We start from the raw sequence: 23,956 nt of genomic DNA on the forward strand, positions 1-23,956 counted from the left end.
ACTGGGAACATCTAGGGCTGCAGGCCCGGCCTCCTGTCCTCCCACCCCTCTGCCTGAGGTGGGAGTGGGACCATCGGGATCTGCGGACCCTGTCCTCCCCCCCCTCTGCCTGAGGTGGGAGTGGGACCATCGGGGACTGCGGATCCTGTCCTCTCACCCCTCTGCCTGAGGTGGGACTGGGACCATCGGGGACTGCGGACCCTGTCCTCCCACCCCTCTGCCTGAGGTGGGAGTGGGACCATTGGGGACTGCGGACCCTGTCCTCCCACCCCTCTGCCTGAGGTGGGAGGAGGTCACCGAGGAGGTTTTGTGGTCTCCCATCAGGGGGAGGCCCATAATGTGTTCTGGTCGGCGGGCCACGCCTGCAAAGGGCTGGGGCACCTCCGGCGCCACTGCCCCCCCCCCCCGCCTGCCAGCTGCCAGCACTGCCCCCCTCTCCTCTGCCCAGCGGCCGGCCCCAGACCCCCCCGCGGCCGCTGGAGGGGGTGCGGAGGAGGGGGAGGGGGATGCTGCCGGGGCCTCTCCCGCCATGGAGGCCGTGCAGCAGGGCGATCCCGAGCCGCCCCCTCCCCGCAAGCGCCGCCTGCCCGGGCAAGGGGGGGGGGTTGCTGCCCCCTCCCCGGGCGAGGAGGGGGGGGGGGCTCCCGTGTTGGTGCCCATCCCCCTGACGCCTGGCCCGGTGCACACAATGAAGAGAAGCAAGGCCGGGGGGGCCTCCGAGGCCCCCGAGCCACTCGAGCTGCTGTCGCCCCCCGAGCAGGAGGACCCGGGGTCGAGCGGAGTTGAAGCCCCTGGGGTCCCGTCCCGCCCGGTGCAAGTTTCCTCCCCGGACGCCTCCTCTTCACCATCGCCGGGGGCCGGCAGCAGCAGCGACCGCTCATCGTGCCGCTGTGGGCCGTGGAAGGGGGAGGACAGGGAAGGCTCCCCGCCCTCTGCACCCGGGTGGGCGACGCCGGAGAGCCCTGTTTTCAAGCCGGACATGTTTCCGGTGGGTTTTTTCCGAGGTCCCGGAGTCGCCGGCGCGGGTGGAGGCGCTGTCCACGGGCCATGAGCCGCGGGAGGAGCCTGCGAGGGACCTGCCTGAGGACGACCCTGGGGTGGGGTCGACACGGGTTAGCCGGTGGGCCCGTGCCGCCCGCCATACTCCATGTGGCGGGGGACTCGAGCTCGGGAGGTGACCGTTCGGAGGAGGAAGGCTGCTCGGTGGCGGGCGAGGCGGAGGATTTCGATGCGCTCTGCAGAGAGGCAGAGGGCACCCTCACACCCGGCACTGAGTCTCCCCTTGTCCCCCCTGGGGAACTCCGGACATTTCTGGGAACGCACCATGGTCACCCGGACTGTGTGCGGCTGGCCCTGGGCAGCTGGGGAAACCTGGGGCTGCTCCTTGGCTCCGCCCGGGCCTATGTCAGAGAGGCCCGGGAGTTCGATCAAGACCAGGAGGAGCAGCGTCAAGCTGTTCCGTTCCTTGTGGGACTCCTGAGGGAGTGGAGGGGGCATGGAACCCCCACTCTGAGCACTAAAGGTGATGGATAACTATTGCTGCTGACATGGAGGTAACCATGGCCAGCCTCAACATCAACGGCAGCAGCCACGCGCACCACCGGTTCCAGTTCTTGTCTATCCTCCGGGACGGAAAGTACGGGGTGTGCTTCCTGCAGGAAACCCAGGCCACCCGGGTGACGAAGCTCACTGGACCCTGGAGGGGCAAGGAGGAGTCTTCATGGGTCACCTGGCCCCACGTTCGGGCGGGGTGGCTATCTTGTTGGCTCCACATTTTCAGCCGGAGATCTTGGGGGTCAAGGAGCCGGTGCCAGGCCGTCTGCTGCACCTAAAGGCCCGTTTCGGGGCAGTGGTGATTCACTTTGTAAATGTATCCGCTCCCGTGGCCGGACCGCAGCAGGTGACTTTCTTCCAAAAGGTGTCCACTCTTCCAGGCACCATCCCGGCGGGCGAGTGCATCGTCCTCGGAGGGGATTTTAATTGCACCCTCCGGGACAAGGACCGCATCAGAGTCCAGCGCGGCCTGGCTGCGATGGTGAAGTTGAGGGACCTGGTTTGGTCCTTTGACTTGGTGGATGTCTGGCGGACTCTCCATCCTGAATTGCGGGTGCGCACCTCTGTGCGGCCCCCGTTCAGAGCGTCCAGCATCGACCGTCTTTACATTTCCAAGACGGACTTGCCCAGCGTTCCGACGGCCTCCATGGAGCAGGTGCCGAGCTCGGATCACCACCTGGTGTGGGCGGGTCTCGCCCCGTCCCGCGCTCAGACACGGTCCGCGTACTGGCACTTTAACAACCTGCTGCTGGAGGGCGAGCGGTTCCTGGACTCGTTCTGCCGTTTCTGGGCCGGCTGGAGAAGGAAGCGGGATGGCTTCCCCTCCTTGAGGCTGCGGTGGGATGTGGGCAAGGCCCAGAACCGTGCCGTCTGTCAGGGGTACACGAAGGGGTCTTCGGAGGGACGGAACTCCACGATCGCCAAATTGGCTGAGGAACTCCTCGATCTGGAGTCATGTCTCGCTCAGCCCGATGAGGCCCGGCCCTGGGGCTGGTGTACAGGGAGAAGAGGGGCGCACTGCGGGGCCTGAAACTGGCTGGGTCCCGCGGCGAGGACGTGAGGTCGCTGATCCGTCTCCTAACGGACATGGACCGCGGCTCCCGCTTCTTCTACTCGCTGGAAAGAGGACGCGGGGCCCGTCGGCAGGTTTCTACGCTGTTGGCCGACGACCGGCCCCTCGTCTCGGATCCGGAGGGGGTCAGGACCCTGATCAGGGATTTTTACTCCGACTTCTTCTCTCCGGGTCCGTCCAGCGAGGACGCTTGCAGAGTTCTGGGGGAGGACCTGCCGCAGGTGGGCCCGGAGGGCGCCGGGAAGCTCGATAATGCCATCAACCTCCAAGAGCTGACCGGCGCCCTGGACAGCCTCTCACGGGGCAAATCCCCAGGGCTGGACGGGCTGACCGTGGAGTTCTTCAGGGCGTGCTGGGACGTCCTGGGGAGCGACTACGCGGGGGTCCTGGGGGAATGTACCGCGACCGGGGAGATGCCCCTTTCGGGGCGCAGGGCCGTCGTTGCCCTGCTGCCCAAGAAGGGGGATCTCCGCCGACTTAAGAACTGGCGACCGGTCTCCCTCCTCAGCACGGACTATAAAATCTTTTCCAAGGTGCTGTGTTTACGCCTTGGCCCCGAGCTGGACCACATGATCCACCCTGACCAGTCCTACACAGTCCCGGACCGCACAATCTACGACAATATCCACCTGGCCCGGGACATTATTCACTTTACCCAGCGGACTGGTATGTCGAGCGCCTCCCTGTCCCTTGACCAGGAGAAGGCGTTCGACAGGGTGGGCCCCGCGGATTTGCTCGGGACTCTGCGAGCTGTCGGGTTCGGGTGGTATTTTGTCGCCCGGATCCGGTTACTGTCCGCCGCCTCGGAGAGTCTGATTAAGGTTAACGGGTCCCTGACGGCGCCCCTTCGCTTTGGGAGAGGAGTGCGTCAGGGCTGCCCCCTGTCCGGCCAACATGATTCCCTCTGCGTGGGGCCTTTCCTGTGCCTCCTGCGGAGGGGGTTCACGGGGCTGGTTCTACGCGAGCCGGACGGGGGGGTGGTCCTCTCGGCGGACGCTGATGCCGTGTTCCTCATGGTCACTGACCCCGGGGACCCCCGGAGGATGCGAGAGAGCCAAGCTGTCTACTCCGCCGCGTCCTCCCCCCGGATCAACTGGGCTCAATGTTCCCGACTCCTGGTCGGTCCGTGGCAGGTGGACCCCCCTCCCGGAGGAGCTCGGGCCCTTCAGCTGGAGTCGGACCAACAGCCTCGACCTGGGAGTCCATCTTTGCCCGGCTGAGGGAGCCTGGCCGGCGAACGGGCAGGAGCTGGAGACCAAGGTCACCGCTGGCCTGGGACGCTGGACAGGACGGCTCCGAGTGCTGTCCCACAGGGGCCGAGTTCTCGTCATAAACCAGCTGATCGCCTCCATGCTGTGGTCCCGGCTGGTCACTGACTCCCCCCCCTGGCTTTGTCCCACCATCCAGAGAGCCCAGCTTCGGTTCCTCCGGGACAATCGACTGCACGGGGTCGCTGCGGAGGTCTGGAGTCTCCCAATGGCGGAGGGCGGTCAGGCGCTGGTGTGCCTCCGCACCCAGACTGCCACTTTCCACCCTCAGACTCTGCAGCGTTACCTGGACGCTGAGCCTCCTCCACGGTGGGGCCCTGACGACGGATTTCTCCCCCCAGGGGCTCGGCCTGAACTACGACGTGCAGCTCCTGTCTGTGGACCAGCAGGGTCTTCGGAACTCTCTGTTGGCGCTGCCCGTCTTGTACCAGGACCTCCTCAAAGTCTGGAACACGGTCTCCAGGCGCCGCAGCTCTCCCCCGTCAGGAGTGGCGGCTGTCGTAAGGGAGGCGCTGCTCAGGAATCCGCACCGCCGCCAATCTCCACTCGGGTGGCTGGCGGAGCGGAGGGCGGTGGGTGCCGTGGGCAGGGCTGGGTGGCGGAGGGCGGTGGGTGCCGTGGGCAGGGCTGGGTGGCGGAGGGCTGTGGGTGCCGTGGGAAGGGCTGGGTGGCGGAGGGCTGTGGGTGCCGTGGGCAGGGCTGGGTGGGGGAGGGCCGGGCTGTGGGTGCCGTGGGAAGGGCTGGGTGGGGAGGGCTGTGGGTGCCGTGGTCAGGGCTGGGTGGCGGAGGGCTGTGGGTGCCGTGGGAAGGGCTGGGTGGGGGAGGGCTGTGGGTGCCGTGGGAAGGGCTGGGTGGCGGAGGGCTGTGGGTGCCGAGAGAAGGGCTGGGTGGCGGAGGGCGGTGGGTGCCGTGGGCAGGGCTGGGTGGGGAGGGCTGTGGGTGCCGTGGGCAGGGCTGGGTGGGGAGGGCCGGGCTGTGGGTGCCGTGGGAAGGGCTGGGTGGGGGAGGGCCGGGCTGTGGGTGCCGTGGGCAGGGCTGGGTGGCGGAGGGCTGTGGGTGCCGTGGGAAGGGCTGGGTGGCGGAGGGCTGTGGGTGCCGTGGGAAGGGCTGGGTGGCGGAGGGCCGGGCTGTGGGTGCCGTGGGAAGGGCTGGGTGGCGGAGGGCTGTGGGTGCCGTGGGAAGGGCTGGGTGGCGGAGGGCTGTGGGTGCCGTGGGAAGGGCTGGGTGGCGGAGGGCTGTGGGTGCCGTGGGAAGGGCTGGGTGGGGGAGGGCCTGGCTGTGGGTGCCGGGGAAGGGCTGGGTGGCGGAGGGCCGGGCTGTGGGTGCCGTGGGAAGGGCTGGGTGGCGGAGGGCTGTGGGTGCCGTGGGAAGGGCTGGGTGGCGGAGGGCTGTGGGTGCCGTGGGAAGGGCTGCGTGGCGGAGGGCTGGGCTGTGGGTGCCATGGGAAGGGCTGGGTGGCGGAGGGCTGTGGGTGCCGTGGGAAGGGCTGGGTGCGGAGGGCTTAGGGTGCCGTGGGAAGGGCTGGGTGGCGGAGGGCTGTGGGTGCCGTGGGCAGGGCTGGGTGTCGGAGGACTGTGGGTGCCGTGGGAAGGGCTGGGTGGCGGAGGGCCTGGGCTGTGGGTGCCGTGGGCAGGGCTGGGTGGCGGAGGGCCGGGCTGTGGGTGCCGTGGGAAGGGCTGGGTAGGGGAGGGCCGGGCTGTGGGTGCCGTGGGAAGGGCTGGGTGGGGAGGGCTGTGGGTGCCTTGGGAAGGACTGGGTGGCGGAGGGCCGGGCTGTGGGTGCCGTGCGAAGGGCTGGGTGGCGGAGGGCTGTGGGTGCCGTGGGCAGGGCTGGGTGGCGGAGGGCCGGGCTGTGGGTGCCGTGGGAAGGGCTGGGTGGCGGAGGGCCGGGCTGTGGGTGCCGTGGGAAGGGCTGGGTGGCGGAGGGCTGTGGGTGCCGTGGGAAGGGCTGGGTGGCGGAGGGCTGTGGGTGCCGTGCGAAGGGCTGGGTGGCGGAGCGGAGGGCGGTGGGTGCCGTGGGAAGGGCTGGGTGGCGGCCGGGGGTCCCTGGAGCGGGGGCAGGCGCTGCCCACGGGCACACTCGAAGCTTTCCGGGCTGGCTGGGCCCCGCAGGGGGTGGGCTGCCGGACCGACCCCCATTCTCACACTTTCATTGGGCGGGTATTGGATGAGGTTTGGTCTCTTTTCCTGTTGTGTTGGGGCTGAGCTCCACCCGCGGTTTGGGGCACTCCCCACATTTTGTTTTGTCCATCAGTTACTTCTGGTCTGTTTTGCTTTGTTGTGTCCCAGCTCCAGGCCGATGCCAGCGGCGGGCGCTGCCTCACCCTGCCCGCGGGAAGAGCGGGCAGGACAGGCAATCTCAGGGAAAACAGATCCAAATAAACATTATATACACATCAAATAAACAGCACCATCAAACTGTCCGACCCGAGACAATGCTGCTGGGGGAGGGGGACCGCGGCTGCTGGGGGAGGGGGACCGCGGCTGCTGGGGGAGGGGGACCGTGGCTGCTAGGGGAGGGGGACCGCGGCTGCTGGGGGAGGGGGACCGCGGCTCCTGGGGAGGGGGACCGCGGCTGCTGGGGGAGGGGGACCGCGGCTGCTGGGGGAGGGGGACCGTGGCTGCTGGGGGAGGAAGAGGGGACCGTGGCTGCTGGGGGAGAGGGGGAGGGGGACCGTGGCTGCTGGGGAGGGGGACGCTGTTGCTGGGGGAGAGGGAGGGGGACTACGGGTGCTGGGTGAGGGGGACCGCGTCTGCAGGGGGAGGGGGAATGGGACTGCGCTGCTGGGGGAGAGGAGGGGGAACGCGGCTGCTGGGGGAGGGGAGGGGGACCACGGCTGCTGGGGGTAAGGAGGGGGACCGCAGCTGCTGGGGGAGGGGGAGTGGGACCGCGGCTGCTGGGGGAGGGGGAGGGATCGCGGCTGCTGGGGGAGGGGAGGGATCGCGGCTGCTGGGGGAGGGGAGGGGGAACCGCGGCTGCTGGGGGCGGGAGGAGGGATCGTGGCTGCTGGGGAAGGGGAGGGGGAACGCGGCTGCTGGGGGGGAGGGGGACAGCGGCTGCTGGGGGAGGGTGGAGGGATCGTGGCTGCTGGGGGAGGGGAGGGCGACCGCGGCTGCTGGGGAGGGGGACCGTGGCTGCTGGGGTAGGGGGAGGGGGACTGCGGCTGCTGGGGAGGGGGAGGGGGACCGCGGCTGCTGGGGGAGGGGGAGGAGGACCGCGGCTGCTGGGGGAGGGGGACCGTGGCTGCTGGGGGAGGAAGAGGGCACCGTGGCTGCTGGGGGAGAGGGGGAGGGGGACCGCGTCTGCTGGGGAGGGGGACCGCGGTTGCTGGAGGAGAGGGAGGGGGACTGCGGGTGCTGGGTGAGGGGGACCGCGGCTGCTGGGGGAGGGGGGAGGGGGACTGCGCTGCTGGGGGAGGGGAGGGGGACCGCGGCTGCTGGGGGAGGGGAGGGGGACCGCGGCTGCTGGGGGTTAGGAGGGGACCGCGGCTGCTGGGGGAGGGGGAGGGATCGCGGCTGCTGGGGAGAGGGGAGGGATCGCGGCTGCTGGGGGAGGGAAGGGGGAACCGTGGCTGCTGGGGGAGGGGAGGGGGAACGCGGCTGCTGGGGGGGAGGGGGACAGCGGCTGCTGGGGGAGGGTGGAGGGATCGTGGCTGCTGGGGGAGGGGAGGGCGACCGCGGCTGCTGGGGGAGGGGGTCAGGGATCGTGGCTGCTGGGGGAGGGGGGGACGGCGTCTGCTGGGGAGGGGAACCGCGGCTGCTGGGGGAGGGGGAGGGGGACCACGGCTGCTGGGGGAGGGGGACCGCGGCTGCTGGGGGAGGGGAGGGAGACCGCGGCTGCTGGGGGAGGGGTAGGGGGACCGCGTCTGCTGGGGGTGTGAGGGGGACCGTGGCTGCTGGGGGAGGGGTACCGCGGCTGCTGGGGGAGGGGGACCGCGGCTGCTGGGGGAGGGGGACCGTGGCTGCTGGGGGGGGGGACCGCGGCTGCTGGGGGAAGGGGGAGGGGTCGTGGCTGCTGGGGAAGGGGAGGGGGAACGCGGCTGCTGGGGGGGAGGGGGGCAGCGGCTGCTGGAGGAGTGTGGAGGGATCGTGGCTGCTGGGGGAGGGGAGGGCGACCGCGGCTGCTGGGGGAGTGATCGTAGCTGCTGGGGTAGGGGGGGACGGAGGCTGCTGGGGGAGGGGGATCGCGGCTGCTGGGGAATGGGGAGGGATCGCGGCTGCTGGGGAGGGGGACCACAGTTGCTGGGGAGGTGGAGGGGGACTGCGGCTGCTGGGGGAGTGGGGAGGGGGGGCGCGGCTGCTGGGGGAGGGGGAGGGTGACCGCGGCTGCTTGGGGAGGGGGTGAGGGGGTGAGGGTGAGGGGGGCCGCGGCTGCTGGGGGAGGGGCAGCGGGGCTGCTGGGGGAGGGGGTGAGGGTTGAGGGGGGGGCGCGGCTGCTGGGGGAGGGGAGGGTGACTGCGGCTGCTTGGGGAGGGGGTGAGGGGGTGAGGGTGAGGGGGGCCGCGGCTGCTGGGGGAGGGGGAGCGGGGCTGCGGCTGCTGCGGGAGTGTGGTACATTGGCGAGACCATGCAGACGCTGCAACAACGAATGAACGGACATCGCGCGACAATCACCAGGCAGGAATGTTCCCTTCCAGTCGGGGAACACTTCAGCAGTCAAGGGCATTCAGCCTCTGATCTCCGGGTAAGCGTTCTCCAAGGCGGCCTTCAGGACGCGCAACAACACAGAATCGCCGAGCAGAAGCTTATAGCCAAGTTCCGCACACATGAGTGCGGCCTCAACTGGGACCTGGGATTCATGTCGCATTACATTCATCCCCCACCATCTGGCCTGCGAAATCCTACCAACTGTCCTGGCTTGGTACAATTCACAGTCTTTAACCTGGGGTTACCTCATCTCTAGATCTGTAAAGATTTAATCACCTGCTAATGCTCGCATTCCAAGCATTGGCTGGCAGCTTTGAATCTGTCTATATATCTGTTTCTGGAGCATACCTCTTCATTCACCTGAGGAAAGAGCAGCGCTTCGAAAGCTCGTGACATCGAAACAAACCTGTTGGACTTTAACCTGGTGTTGTAAGACTTCTTTCTGCGCTCACCCCAGTTCAACGCCGGCATCTCCACATCATCTGTAAATACAGATATTCTAAACAGGGACCACAGTAAATAATGATATTCTACCCAGGGACCACTGTAAATAATGATATTGTATGCCGGGGCCTCTGTTAATATTTATAAATAACCCAGGGACCACTGTAAATAAAGAAATGCCACCCAGGGACCATTGTAAATAAGATATACTGCACAGGGACCACTGTCAATAATGATATACCAGCCAGTGACCACTGTAAATAAAGGTACACCACCCAGGGACCACTGTAAATAAAGATAAACCACCCAGGGACCATTGTAAATAATAATAACCTACCCAGGAACCACTGTAAATAAGATATACTGCACAGGGACCACTGTCAATAATGATATACCAGCCAGTGACCACTGTAAATAAAGAAATACCACCCAGGGACCACTGTAAATAAAATTATACCACCCAGGGACTATTGTAAATAATGATATACTACACAGTGGCCACTGTAAATAAAGGTATCACGCCCAGGAACCACTGTAATTAAAGACTTTCTATACAAGGACCACTGTAAATAATGATATACTACCCAGGGACCACTGCATATAATGATATACTATCCAGTGATCATTGTAAATAATGATATACTACCCAGGGACCACTGCAGATAATGATATACTGCACACAGCCACTGTAAATAATGGCATACTACCCAGGGACCACAGTAAATAATGATGTACTACCCAGGGACCACTGTAAAGAATGATATACTACCAGGGACCACTGTAAAGAATGATATACTACCAGGGACCACTGTAAATAAAGATATTCTACACAGGGACAACTGTAAATAGTGATATAATACTGAGGGACAACTGTAAATAATGATATTCTACCCAGGGGCCACTGTAAATAATGATGTACTACACAGGGGTCACTGTAAATAATGATGTACTACACAGGGGTCACTGTAAATACTGATATTCTACCCAGGGGCCACTGTAAGTAATGATATACTACCCAGGGACAACTGTAAATAATGATGTACTACACAGGGGTCACTGTAAATACTGATTTACTACACAGGGGTCACTGTAAATAAAGATATACTGCCCAGGGACGACTGTAAATAATGATATACTACCCAGGGACCACAGTAAGTAATGATATACTACCCAGGGACCACTGTAAATAATGATATACTACCAGGGACCACTGTAAATAATGATATTCTACCCATGGAGCACCGTAAATAATTATGTACTACGCATGGACCACTGTAAATAATGATATACTACCCAGGGACCACAGTAAATAATGATATACTACCCAGGGACCACAGTAAGTAATGATATACTACCCAGGGACCACTGTAAATAATGATATACTACCCAGGGACCACTGTAAATAAAGATATACTACCCAGGGACCACTGTAAAGAATGACATACTACCAGGGACCACTGTAAATAATGATATTCTACCCATGGAGCACCGTAAATAATTATGTACTACGCATGGACCACGGCAAATTAAGATATACTATCCAGGGACAACTGTAGATAATGACATTCTACGCAGGGACCACTGTAACTAATGACATAGTACCTAGGTACCACTGTAAATAAAGATATACTGCCGGGGGACCACTGTAAATAATGATATACCACCGAGTGAACACTGGAAATCATGATACTCTACCCAGGGACCACAGTAAATCATAGATCATAGAATTTACAGTGCAGAAGGAGGCCATTCGGCCCATCGAGTCTGCCCGGCTCTTGAAAAGAGCACCCTATCCAAGTCCACATCTCCACCCTATCCCCATAAGCGAGTAACCCCACCCAACACTAAGGGCAATTTTGGACACTAAGGCAATTTATGATGGCCAATTCACCTAAACTGCACATCTTTGGACTGTGGGAGGAAATCGGAGCACCCGGAGGAAACCCACGCACACACGGGGAGGATGTGCAGACTCCGCACATCCGGGAATCGAACCTGGGACCCTGGAGCTGTGAAACAATTGTGCTATCCACTATGCTACCGTGCTGCACACTAAATGATATAGTGGTGCTAAATGATATAATAATATACCGTGCTGCCCACTAAATGATACAGTATAATGATATACTTCCCAGGGACCACTGTAAATAAAGTTATCCCACGCGGGGACCACTGTAAATAAAGATAAACCACCCAGAGACCACTGTAAATAAAGATAAACCACCCAGGGACCACTGCAAATAAAGATAAACCACCCGGGGACCACTGTAAATAAAGATAAACCACCCAGGGACCACTGCAAATAAAGATAAACCACCCGGGGACCACTGTAAATAAAGATAAACTACCCAGGGACCACTGTAAATAAAGATAAACCACACAGGGACCACTGTAAATAAAGATAAACCACCCAGAGACCACTGTAAATAAAGATAAACCACACAGGGAACACTGTAAATAAAGATAAACCACCCAGAGACCACTGTAAATAAAGATAAACCACCCAGGGACCACTGTAAATAAAGATAAACCACCCAGGGACCATTGTAAATAAAGATAAACTACCCAGGAACCACTGTAAATAAAGATAAACCACCCAGAGACCACTGTAAATAAAGATAAACCACCCAGGAACCACTGTAAATAAAGATAAACCACCCAGAGACCACTGTAAATAAAGATAAACCACCCAGGGACCACTGTAAATAAAGATAAACCACCCGGGGACCACTGTAAATAAAGATAAACCACCCGGGGACCACTGTAAATAAAGAGAAACCACCCAGGAACCACTGTAAATAAAGATAAACCACCCAGGGACCACTGTAAATAATGATAAACAACCCGGGAACCACTTTAAATAAGACATACTGCACAGTGCCCACTGTAAATAATGATATTCTAATCAGAGACCACTGTAAATAATGATATACTTCCAGGGATCACTGTAAATAAAGCTATACTGCCGAGGGACCACTGTAAATAAAGTCATACTACCCAGGGACTATTGTAAATAATGATATACTACACAGTGACCACTGTAAATTATATGAAGTCTTACAACACCAGGTTAAAGTCCAACAGGTTTGTTTCGATGTCACTAGCTTTCGGAGCGCTGCTCCTTCCTCAGGTGAATGAAGAGGTATGTTCCAGAAACACATATATAGACACATTCAAAGATGCCAAACAATGCTAGGAATGCGAGCATTAACAGGTGATTAAATCTTTACAGATCCAGAGATGGGGTAACCCCAGGTTAAAGAGGTGTGAATTGTACCAAGCCAGGACAGTTGGTAGGATTTTGCAGGCCAGATGGTGGGGGATGAATGTAATGCGACATGAATCCCAGGTCCCGGTTGAGGCCGCACTCATGTGTGCGGAACTTGGCTATAAGTTTCTGCTCGGCGATTCTGCGTTGTCGCGGGTCCTGAAGGCCGCCTTGGAGAACGCTTACCCGGAGATCAGAGGCTGAATGCCCTTGACTGCTGAAGTGTTCCCCGACTGGAAGGGAACATTCCTGCCTGGTGATTGTTGCGCGATGTCCGTTCATTCGTTGTCGCAGTGTCTGCATGGTCTCGCCAATGTACCACGCTTCGGGACATCCTTTCCTGCAGCGTATGAGGTAGACAACGTTGGCCGAGTCGCACGAGTATGTACTGCGTGCCTGGTGGGTGGTGTTCTCACGTGTAATAGTGGTATCCATGTCAATGATCTGGCACGTCTTGCAGAGATTTCCATGACAGGGTTGTGTGGTGTCGTGGTCACTGTTCTGAAGACTGGGTAGTTTGCTGCAAACAATGGTTCGTTTGAGGTTGTGCGGTTGTTTGAAGGCAAGTAGTGGGGGTGTGGGGATGACCTTGGCAAGATCTTCATCGTCATCAATGACGTGTTGAAGGCTGTCAAGAAGTTCTGCACACATGAGTGCGGCCTCAACCGGGACCTGGGATTCATGTCGCATTACATTCATCCCCCACCATCTGGCCTGCAAAATCCTACCAACTGTCCTGGCTTGATACAATTCACACCTCTTTAACCTCGGGTTACCCCATCTCTGGATCTGTAAAGATTTAATCACCTGCTAATGCTCGCATTCCTAGCATTGTTTGGCATCTTTGCATTTGTCTATATATGTGTTTCTGGAACAGACCTCTTCATTCACCTGTGGAAGGAGCAGCGCTCCGAAAGCTAGTGACATCGAAACAAACCTGTTGGACTTTAACCTGGTGTTGTAAGACTTCTTACTGTGCTCACCCCAGTCCAACACCGGCATCTCCACATCACTGTAAATAATGATATTCTAACCAGAGACAACTGTAAATAATGATATATTACCCAGGGACCACTGTAAACAATGATATCCTGATCAGGGATCACTGTAAATTATGACATACAGCCTAGGTACCCATGTAAAAATTATATACTGCCCAGGGACCGCTGTAAATAATGATATACCAGCCAGTGACCACTGTAAATAATGATATTCTAATCAGAGACAACTGCAAATAATGATATATTACCCAGGGACCACTGTAAATAATCATATACTATCAGCAACTACTGTAAATAAAGACATACTACACAGGGACCACTGTAAATAATGATATACTACCCAGGGACCACTGTAAATAATGATCTACTACCCAGGGACCACTTTAAATAATTATTTACTACCCAGTGACCACTGCAAAGAATGATATACTACCAGGAACCACTGTAAATAGAGGTACACTCCCAGGGACCATTGTAAATAAAGACATACTACACAGGGACCACTGTAAATAATTATTTACTACCCAGTGACCACTGTAAATAATTATATACTACCCTGGGACCACTATAAATAATGATACGTTGCCCAGAAACCACTGTAAATAATGTTAAACTATGCAGGGAACACTGAAAATTATGATATACAGCACAAGGGCCAATTTAAATAATGATATTTTACTCAGTGACAACTGTAAATAATGATATTCTACACCGGGACCAGTGTAAATAATGATATACTGCACAGGGACCACTGAAAATAATGAAATACTGCCCAGGGACCACTGTAAATAATGATATTCTACCCAGGGTCAAATGCAAATAATAATGTACTACACAGGCACAACTGTAAATAATGACATTCAGACCGAGGACCACTGTAAATGCTGATATTCTACCAGGGACTACAGTAAATAATGATTTACTACCCAGGGACCACTGCAGAAAATAATATACAACCGATGGACAACTATTAATAATGGTGAAGTGCCCATGGAACGCTGTAACTAATGATATTCTACCAAGGAACCACTGTAAATAATGATATACTGCCCAGGGGCCACTGTAAACAATGATATTCTACCCAGTGACCACTGTAAATAATGATATACTACCTAGGGAACACTGTAAATAATGATATTCTACACAGGGACCACTGTAAATAATGACAGACTGCCCATGGGACCTCTGTAAATAATTATATACTCACCAGGGACTACAATAAATAATGTTATACCACTCAGGGACCACTGTAAATAAAGATATACTGCCCAGGGACCACTGTAAATAAAGACTTACTGCCCAGGGTCCACTGTAAATGATGATATACTACCCAGGGACCACTGTAAAGAATGATTTACACCCCAGGGACCACTGTAAATAATGATATACTACCCAGGGACCACTGTAAATAATGATGTACTGCACAGGGATCCCTGTAAATAACGTATCACTACCAGGGGCCCACTGTAAATAATGGTATACAACCTAGGGCCCACTGTAAATAATGATATACTGCCCATGGCCCACTGTAAATAATGATATACTGCCCAGGGACCACTGTAAATAATGATATACTCCCCAGGGACCACTGTAAATAAAGATATACTGCCCAGGGTCCATTGCAAAAATGATATACTACACAGGGACCACTGTAAATAATGATATACTGCCCAGGGACTACTGCATATAATGGTATACTGCCCAGGGACCACCGTAAATAATGATATACTTTCCACGGTTCAATGTAAATAATGATATACACCCGAGGGACCACTGTAATTATTCATGTACTACCCAAGGACCACTGTAAGTAATAACAAACGGCCCAGGGACCAGTGTAGATAATGATATTCGACCCAGGGACCACTGTAAATAATGATATTCTACTCAGGCACCACAGTAAATAATGAGATACTACCCAGGGACCACAGTAAATAATGAGATAATACCCAGGGACCACTGTAAATAATGCTATACTACCCAGGGAACACTGTAAATAATGAGATACTACCCAGGGACCACTGTTAATAATGACATTCTACCCAGGGACCACTGTAAATAATGATATTCTACACAGGGACCACTGTAAATAATCATCCACTGTCAAGAGACCACTGTAAATAATGATATACTGCCGAGGGACCACTGTCACTAATGAAATACTATCCAGTGATCACTGTAAATGATGTTACCGACCCAAGGCCAATGTAAACAATTACATACTACCCAGGGACCACTGTCAATAATGGTATGCCACCCTGGAACCTTTGTAAATAATGGGATACTACCCAGTGACCACGGTAAATAATGACATACTACCCAGGGACCACGGTAAATAATCATATACTACCCAGGAACCATTGAAAATAATGGGATACTACCCAGTGACCACGGTAAATAATGACATACTACACAGGACCACTGTAAATAATGATATACTACCCTTGGACCACTGTAAATAATGATATACTATCCAGGGACCACTGTAAATAATGATATATTTCCCAGAGACCACTGTAAATAATGATATACGACCCAGGACTACTGTCAATAATGATATACTATGCAGAATCCACTATAGATTAAGAGGTACTACACAGGGCACACTATAAATGATGACATAATGTCCAGGTACCACTGTAAATAATGATATATTTCCCAGAGACCACTGTAAATAATCATATCCCACCCACGGACTACTGTCAATAATGATATACTATCCAGAATCCACTGTAAATTAAGAGGTACTACACAGGGCACACTATAAATGATGACATAATGTCCAGGGACCACTGTAAATCATGATGTATCACTCTGGGACCACTGTAGATAATACTACACTACACTGGGACCACTGTAAAGGATGATATACTACCCAGTGACCTGTGTAAATAATGACATACTACCCAGGGACCAGTGTAAATAATGATATACTTCCCAGGAACCGCGGTCAATGATGATATACTACCCAGAGCCCTCTGTGATTAATGATATATTGCCCTGGGACCACTGTAAATAATGATATACTACCCAGGGACCACTGTAAGTAATGGTATACTGCCCAGGGACCACTGTGCTTAATGATATATTGCCCAGGGACCACTGTAAATAATGATATACTGCCCATGGCCCACTGTGAATAAAGATGTACTGCACAGTGCACACTATAATTGATGACATACTGTCCAGGGACCACTGTAAATCATGATATACCACCCTGGGACCACTGTAAATAACGATATATTACGCAGGGACCACTGTAGAAAATAATATACTACCCAGGGACCACTGTAAATAATGATATCCTACCCAGGGACAACTGTAAATAATGATATAACACCCAGGGACAACTGTAAATAATGATATACTGCTCAGGGACCACTGTAAATAATGAAATACTACCAGGGGCCCTCTGTAAATAATGATATACAACGCAGGGACGACTGTATATTGGATATGATACCCAGGGTCCACTGTAAGTAATGAGATACTCCCCAGGGAACACTGTAAATAAAGATATACTGCCCACGGTCCACTGGAAATAATGATATACTGCCCTGGCGCCACTGTAAATAATGAAATACTATCCAGTGACCACTGTAAATGATGATAACTACCCACAGCCAATGTAAATAATAGTATACTACATCGACCAGTGTAAATAAGGATATAATACAAAGGGACAACTGTTCATAACGATTTACTCCCCAGGGATCACTGTAAATAATGATGTACTACCCAGGCATCACGGTAAATAATGATGTACTACCCTGGGACCACTGTAAATAATGATATGCTACCGAGGGACCATTGTAGATACTGATATACTATCCAGGAACCACTGTAAATAATGATGTACTACCCAGGGACCATTGTAGATACTGATATTCTACCCAGGGTCCACTGTAAATATTGATATACTATCCAAGTACCACAGTAAATAATAATTAATATCCCAGGAGCCAGTGTAAATAATGATATTCTACCCAGGGTCCACTAAATATTGATATACTATCCAAGCACCACAGTAAATAGTGATTTACTGTCCTGGGACTACTGTAGATAATGGTATACTACCCAGTGACCACTGTAAATAATGATATACTTTCCACGGTCCACTGTAAATAATCATATACACCCCAGGGACCACTGTAAATATTCATATACTACCCAAGGACCACTGTAAGTTATAACAAACTGCTCAGGGACCAGTGTAGATAATGATATCGACCCAGGGACCACTGTAAAGAATGATATTCTACCCAGGAACCACTGTAAATAATGATGTACTACCCAGGGTACATTGTAAATAATGATATTCTACCCGTGGTACACTGTAAATATTGATATGCTCTCCAATAACCACAGTAAATAATAATTAATATCACAGGAGCCAGTGTAAATAATGATATTCTACCCAGGGACCACTGTAAATATTGAGACATTACCCAGGGACCAATGTAAAGAATGATATATGACCCAGGGACCACTGTAAATAGTAATATTCTACCCAGGGACCACTGTAAATAATGATATTCTACCCAGGGACCACTGTAAATAATGATATTCTACACAGGGACCACTTTAAACAATGATATAATAGTTCGAAGTCTTACAACTACAGGTTAAAGTCCAACAGGTTTGTTTCGATGTCACGAGCTTTCGGAGTGCTGCTCCTTCCTCAGGTGAATGAAGAGGTCTGTTCCAGAAACACATATATAGACAAATTCAAAGATGCCAAACAATGCTAGGAATGCGAGAATTAGCAGGTGATTAAATCTTTACAGATCCAGAGATGGGGTAACCCCAGGTTAAAGAGGTGTGAATTGTACCAAGCCAGGACAGTAGGTAGGATTTTGCAGGCCAGACGGTGGGGGGTGACTGTAATGCAACACGAATACCAGGTCCCGGTTGAGGCCGCACTCATGTGTGCGGAACTTGGCTATAAGTTTCTGCTCGGCGATTCTGCGTTGTCGCGGGTCCTGAAGTCCGCCTTGGAGAACGCTTACCCGGAGATCAGAGGCTGAATGCCCTTGACTGCTGAAGTGTTCCCCGACTGGAAGGGAACATTCCTGCCTGGCGATTGTCGCACGATGTCCGTTCATTCGTTGTCGCAGCGTCTGCATGGTCTCGCCAATGTACCACGCTTCGGGACATCCTTTCCTGCAGCCTATGAGGTAGACAACGTTGGTCGAGTCGCACGAGTATGTACCGCGTACCTGGTGGGTGGTGTTCTCACGTGTAATAGTGGTATCCATGTCGATGATCTGGCACGTCTTGCAGAGATTGCCATGGCAGGGTTGTGTGGTGTCGTGGTCACTGTTCTGAAGACTGGGTAGTTTGCTGCAAACAATGGTTTGTTTGAGGTTGCGCGGTTGTTTGAAGGCAAGTAGTGGGGGTGTGGGGATGACCTTGGCAAGATCTTCATCGTCATCAATGACGTGTTGAAGGCTGTGAAGAAGATGATGTAGTTTCTCCGCTCCGGGGAAGGAATGGACGAAGGGTATTCTGTCGGTTGTGTCCCATGTTAGTCTTCTGAGGAGGTCGGTACGGTTTTTCGCTGTGGCGCGTTGGAACTGTCGATCGATGAGTCGAGTGCCATATCCCATTCGTACGAGGGCATATTTCAACGTCTGTAGATGTCTGTTACACTCCTCCTCGTCTGAGCAGATCCTGTGTATACGGAGCGCTTGTCCATAGGGGGTGGCTTCTTTAATGTGTTTAGGGTGGAAGCTGGAGAAGTGGAGCATCATAAGGTTATCCGTGGGTTTGCGGTAAAGCGAAGTGCTGAGGTGACCGTCCTTGATGGAGACGAGTGTGTCCAAGAATGCAACTGATTTTGGAGAGTAGTCCATGGTGAGTCTGATGGTTGGATGGAACTTATTAATGTCACCGTGTAGTCGTTTCAGTGATTCTTCGCCGTGGGTCCAAATGAAAAAAATGTCATCGATGTATCTGGTGTATAACATCGGTTGAAGGTCCTGTGCGGTGAGTAGGTCCTGTTCAAACTTGTGCATGAAGATGTTGGCGTATTGGGGTGCGAATTTGGTCCCCATGGCTGTTCCGTGCGTCTGAATGAAGAACTTGTTGTCGAAGGTGAAGACGTTGTGATAAAGAATGAAGCGGATGAGTGGCAGAATTGCGTCTGGAGATTGGCAGTTGTTGGTGTTGAGTACTGAGGCTGTTGCAGCAATGCCGTCATCATGGGGGATGCTGGTGTAGAGTGCCGAGACGTCCATTGTGATGAGGAATGTTCCTGGTTCAACTGGTCCATGGGTGCTGAGTTTCTGTAAGAAGTCCGTCGTGTCGCGACAGAAGCTGGGTGTACCTTGTACGATGGGTTTCAAGATGCCCTCGATGTAGCCAGAGAGGTTCTCACACAGGGTCCCATTGCCTGAAACGATAGGGCGGCCTGGTGTGTTGGCCTTATGTATTTTCGGGAGGCAGTAGAGATCTCCAATGCGGGGAGTACGTGGGATGAGAGCACGTAGGGTGCTCTGAAGATCTGGATCCAAGGTCTTGATCAGTCTGTTAAGTTGGCGGATGTGTTCCTTGGTCGGATCTGCGGGTAACTGTCTGTAGTGTTCTTGGTTGTTCAGTTGTCGGTATACTTCTTTGCAGTAGTCCGTTCTGTTCAGTACGACAGTGACCCCCCCTTTGTCTGCTGGTTTGATGACGATGCTGTGGTTGGTCTTGAGCGCGCGGATGGCATTGCGTTGTGCTTGGGTGACGTTCGGGGCTGTCTTGTGAATGCGACTGATGAATCTGGCATTGACGCGACTCCTGACGGCTTGAGCATTCATGTCGAGTCTAAGGCAGCTGCCTTCCGGAGGGGTCCTCCGGAATGAGAGGGAATGAGACCGGGAATGAGACCTCTTCATTCACCTGAGGAAGGAGCAGCGCTCCGAAAGCGAGTGACATCGAAACAAACCTGTTGGACTTTAACCTGGTGTTGTAAGACTTCGTACTGTGCTCACCCCAGTCCAACGCCGGCATCTCCACATCAATGATATAATACCCAGTGACCACGGTAAATAATGATATACTACCCAGGGACCACTGTAAATATTGATATACTATCCACGGACCACGGAAAATAATGATGTACTACCTACGGTACATTGTAAATAATGATATTCTACCCGTGGTCCTCTGTAAATATTGATATACAATCCAAGTACCAGAGTAAATAATAATTAATATCCCAGGAGCCAGTGTAAATAATGATATTCTAACCAGGGACCACTGTAAATAATGATATTCTACTCAGTGACCACTGTAAATAATGATATTGTACGCCGGGACATCTGTTAATATTTATAAATAACCAGGGCGCTGTAAATATTGAGACATTACCCAGGGAACAATGTAACTAATGATATATTACCCAGGGACCACTGTAAATAATGATATTCTACCCAGTGACCACTGTAAATAATGATACACTAACCAGGGACCACTGTAAATAATGATATCCTACACAGGGACCACTTTAAACAATGATTTAATACCCAGGGATCACTGTAAATAATGATATTCTACCAAGGGACCACTGTAAATAATGATACACTACCCAGGGACCACTGTAAATAATGATATTCTACACAGGGACCACTGTAAATAATGATAATCTACACAGGGACCACTTTAAACAATGATATAATACCCAGGGACCACGGCAAATAATGATACACTACCCAGGGACCACTGTAAATATTGATATACTATCCAGGGACCACTGAAAATAATGATGTACAACCTAGGGTACATTGTAAATAATGATATTCTACCCGTGGTCCAATGTAAACAATGAAATTCTACACAGGGACCATTTTAAACAATGATATAATACCCAGGGATCACTGTACATAATGATATACTACCCAGGGACCACTGTAAATAATGATACACTACCCAGGGACAACTGTAAATAATGATATTCTACCTAGGGACCACTGTAAATAATGATATTCTACACAGGGACCACTTTGAACAATGATATAATACCCAGGGATCACTGTAAATAATGATATTCTACCCAGGGACCACTGTAAATAATGATACACTACCCAGGGACCACTGTAAATAATGATATTCTACCCAGGGACCACTGTAAATAATGATATTCTACACAGGGACCACTTTGAACAATGATATAATACCCAGGGACCACGGTAAATAATGATATTCTACCCGTGGTCCACTGTAAATATTGATATACTATCCAAGTACCGCAGTAAATAATAATTAATATCCCAGGAGCCAGTGTAAATGATGATATTCTACCCAGGGACCACTGTAAATATTTAATGTCGTGCTCTGTTTAATTTTACATTGTTCAGTGTAGGGCACTGTTTCATTCAACCGTATTTAATGTTGGGCTCTGTTTAATTTTACCTTGTTGCTTGTAGGGCACTGTTTCATTGTACCGTATTTAATGTCGAGCTCTGTTTAATTTTACATTGTAGCTTGTAGGGCACTGTTTCATTGTACTGTATTTAATGTCGGACTCTGTTTAATTTTACCTTGTTCACTGTAGGTCACTGTTTCATTGTACTGTATTTAATGTGGGGCTGTGTTTAATTTTACCTTGTTCAGTGTAGGGCACTGTTTCATTGTACCGTATTTAATGTCGGGCTGTGTTTAATTTTGCATTGTTCAGTGCAGGGCACTGTTTCATTTTTCCGTATTTAATCTCGGGCTGTGTTTAATTTTACCTTGTTCAGTGTAGGGCACTGTTTCATTTCACCGTATTTAATGTCGGGCTGTGTTTAATTGTACATTGTTCACTGTAGGGCACTGTTTCATTGTACCGTATTTAATGTCGGGCTCTGTTTAATTTTACATTGTTCACTGTAGGTCACTGTTTCATTGTACCGTATTTAATGTCGGGCTCTGTTTAATTTTACCTTGTTCAGTGTAGGTCACTGTTTCATTGTACTGTATTTAATGTCGGGCTGTGTTTAATTTTACATTCTTCACTGTCGGGCATTGTTTCATTGTGCTGTATTTAATGTTGGGCTCTGTTTAATTTTACCTTGTTCACTGTCGGCACTGTTTCATTGTCCCGTATTTAATGTCGGGCTCTGTTGAATGTTACATTGTTCAGTGTAGGGCACTGTTTCATTGTACTGTATTTAATGTCGGTCTCTGTTTAATTTTACATTCTTCACTGTCGGGCATTGTTTCATTGTGCTGTATTTAATGTTGGGCTCTGTTTAATTTTACCTTGTTCACTGTCGGCACTGTTTCATTGTCCCGTATTTAATGTCGGGCTCTGTTGAATGTTACATTGTTCACTGTAGGGCACTGTTTCATTCTACTGTATTTAATGTCGGGCTCTGTTGAATGTTACATTGTTCAGTGTAGGGCACTGTTTCATTCTACTGTATTTAATGTCGGTCTCTGTTTAATTTTGCCTTGTTTACTGTAGGTCACTGTTTCATTGTGCTGTATTTAATGTCGGGCTCTGTTTAATTTTACATTGTTCAGTGTCGGGCACTGTTTCATTGTACTGTATTTAATGTGGGGTCTGTTTAATTTTACATTGTTCACTGTAGGGCACTGTTTCATTGTACTGTATTTAATGTCGGGCTCTGTTTAATTTTACATTGTTCACTGTAGGGCACTGTTTCATTGTACCGTATTTAATGTCGGGCTGTGTTAAATTGTACATTGTTCACTGTAGGGCACTGTTTCATTGTACCGTATTTAATGTCGGGCTGTGTTTAATTGTACATTGTTCACTGTTGGGCACTGTTTCATTGTACCTTATTTAATGTCGGGCTGTGTTTAATTTTACCTTGCTCAGTGGAGGGCACTGTTTCATTGTACCGTATTTAATGTCGGTCTCTGTTTAATTTTACATTGTTCACTGTAGGTCACTGTTTCATTGTACCGTATTTAATGTTGGGCGCTGTTTAATTTTACCTTGTTCACTGTCGGGCACTGTTTCATTGTCCCGTATTTACTGTCGGGCTCTGTTTAATGTTACATTGTTCAGTGTAGGGCACTGTTTCATTGCACTGTATTTAATGTCGGGCACTGTTTAATTTTACAGTGTTCAGTGTAGGGCACTGTTTCATTGTACCGTATTTAATGTCGGGCTCTGTTTAATTTTGCCTTGTTTCCTGTAGGTCACTGTTTGATTGTACCGTATTTAATGTCGGGCTGTGCTTTATTTTACATTGTTCACTGTCGGGCACTGCTTCATTGTACCGTATTTAATGTCGGGCTCTGTTTAATTTTACATTGCTCACTGTCGGGCACTGTTTCATTGTACTATATTTAATGTCGGGCTTTGTTTAATTTTACATTGTTCAGTGTAGGGCACTGATTCATTGTACCGTATTTAATGTCGGGCTCTGTTTAATTTTACATCGTTCAGTATGGGGCACTGTTTCATTGTACCGTATTTAATGTCGGGCTCTGTTTAATTTTACCTTCTTCACTGTCGGGCACTGTTTCATTGTACTATATTTAATGTCGGGCTTTGTTTAATTTTACATTGTTCAGTGTAGGGCACTGTTTCATTTTACTGTATTTAATGTCGGGCTCTGTTAAATTTTCCATTGTTCAGTGCAGGGCACTGATTCATTGACCCGTATTTAATGTCGGGCTCTGTTTAATTTTACCTTGTTCACTGTCGGGCACTGTTTCATTGTACTATATTTAATGTCGGGCTCTGTTTAATTTTACCTTGT

Source organism: Scyliorhinus torazame, chromosome 23, assembly GCF_047496885.1.
Source record: "Scyliorhinus torazame isolate Kashiwa2021f chromosome 23, sScyTor2.1, whole genome shotgun sequence".
NCBI classification, from domain to species: Eukaryota; Metazoa; Chordata; class Chondrichthyes; order Carcharhiniformes; family Scyliorhinidae; genus Scyliorhinus; species Scyliorhinus torazame.